The following is a 2500-nucleotide window of genomic DNA, read 5'->3' as shown; positions in this document are numbered from 1 at the left end:
AGGGCTTGACAGTGAGACAGAGTTCGACGGAATCCAGCGGACGGACGCTCCCGACCGAGAGACAGATCCTGACGTCTTCAAGGAGCGAATAAGTATTACAAAGGCGGAGCATGCCGACAGGAGACCTTTTGGTCCATAACTAGGTCGGATGCGATTTTTTTTAATAATGATAAAAAAATATATATGTTTGGGAAAAGATGACATAACTAATTATAAACTCAATTTCCCTAAATTTTTAAATTACCTCAATTTAACAAAATCACCTGGCTGCATTAGAACTCACAATTGTTCAAATGGATAAACATTTGTATTTAAATGTTTCCACTGCTTCATTTACATATTTTTTTTGGCCAATGGCAGATGAATTTATTAAATTAAGAGGTACGCTTGTGTTCATATGTTCTGAGTTTTGCTGCCGGGAGTAAGAAAGAATGACATTAAATAAGTAAATAGAATGAAATAGAATTAGACAATGTAAGATAAAATCAGGATGTGTATTGCTCAGGGTCTCTTCAGCGAAATATTGCAGTATGTAGTGTGTTGCAACACTGTTCTGAACTGAACATTTTCCAGATCCCTCAATTCAGTGCATTAGTGGAACCCCTTTTTGAGGTTTCCGAGAACTCCTTCGACCTTTGATTATATCAAAGAAAACAAGTCCCGTTAGCTTTCGAAGAATTCTACACATAACTTTCCTCTATTTTCCGGTACAGTTTCGCCAGAATTTTAACTAGTTCATCGAGTTGTACATGGATGTCAGTAGCAGTTTATTGTATGTTTGGGTTTCGTCCCTTGATGTTAAATCAAAATATGTCTGTGAGGTTTCCTGTTATTCCAAAGCCAGGAAGACCCCCAAAACAGTTTCTCCAAAACCAGAGAGATCTCCAACCTTATTACTCCAAAGCCAGGGAGATCCCAAATTATGTTTCTCCAAAGCCAGAGGTTATTTTTAAATCTGTTACCTTAAAAGTAACCAAAGGGAATATTCCTGGAGATAAGGGATGATCATGTCTCCAGGTAATATCTATCCAGTTTATCCTTGCTAAGATATTCTAGATAAAAGACCACTCTCTTTCATCCGGTCTTAGGAAAGTTAGACCCGCTTTACGGGACCTCATTCACGGTACGATCTGGTATTGAGGTCGCCGGATAGATCTGGCCAGATCCCACCAGATTGGACCATGCATCTTCTGATTTTGGTTTGTCCCACCGACATACACGATCCGATCTGATCGGATTCGACCATTATTTTCTGGAGGCCTCAAGACCAGATCTTACCGAGGATGGAGTTCCTAAGGCAGGAACTCAAGCCAATCCACGAAGCTCTTGCCATAAGGTGAGTGTACTTTTTTCAGAACCTCTAAGATAGATTATACATCCTGTATCAAGCTTATGGCTCATTCATTCACTCGTTTTCAAATTGTTCTGTATAATCTCTCACTTTAAGCTTTATATTATATATTTGTTACAGTGACACACTCTAAATATTTTGTTCTGATTAATCCCGAGGATATTAATTAGCTTGCAGCGGTACCTCGTGTAAATAATACAGAGGAACATCCTGTTTGTCCTTATTCATTCTTTCTCTTAGTTGATTAAAATCGCCTGGCGGCAGGTAGAATAGGAAATGGGTTAAGAAGTAAAGTTCAATAATTCTGCTGGTGAAAGGGGCTTCCCCAGCTAAATAAGACCACATGGCGACATCCAAAATACAGGTATTTGTAATTGTTATTCCGAACTATGTGTTCTTTTCTTTATCTGCACTTCATGTATATTAATTCAATGCCAAATAATATTACTATTATTACTATTATTGCTATTATTGCTATTATTGCTATTATTGCTATTATCTATTATTGCTATTATTACTATTATTACTATTATTAAACCATTACTACTATTACTATCATTACTACTATTACTAGCACTACTACTATTACTATCATTACTACTATTACTACTATTACTATCATTAGTACTATTACTATAATTTCTACTGTTACTATCATTACTACTGTTACTATCATTACTACTATTACTACTATTACTATTATTATTATTATTATTATTATCATTATTATTATTATTATTATTATCATTATTATTATTATAATTATTGTTATTATTATTAAGTCGTAAAGATGTAGAGTAGCTTTTCTTCCTCAAACTTCTCTCCTTCATTATTGTCCTCATCTGACCTTGTACCACAAGACCACCCTCGATTTACATTCTTTCATTTGTTCTGACATTTCGTGTGTGTGTGTGTGCGCGCGCGCGTGTGTGTATGTGTGTGTGTGTGTGTGTGTGTGTGTGTGTGTGTGTGTGTGTGTGTGTGTGTGTGTGTGTGTGTGTGTGTGTGTGTGTGTGTGTGTGTGTGTGTGTGTGTGTGTGTATACCAAGGCTTTTGATAAGATGCTGGACTTATGATCAACAGCTATCAATCTCCCGGACATGTGTTAGTGTCCGTATAATGTTTATGTGTGTATGTGTGTGTGTGCAT

The sequence above is a fragment of the Oratosquilla oratoria genome, chromosome 16 (genome assembly GCF_046742065.1).
Source record: "Oratosquilla oratoria isolate Oo_2021 chromosome 16, ASM4674206v1, whole genome shotgun sequence".
In the NCBI taxonomy this organism is placed as follows: Eukaryota; Metazoa; Arthropoda; class Malacostraca; order Stomatopoda; family Squillidae; genus Oratosquilla; species Oratosquilla oratoria.
This window is presented reverse-complemented; position numbering follows the sequence as displayed.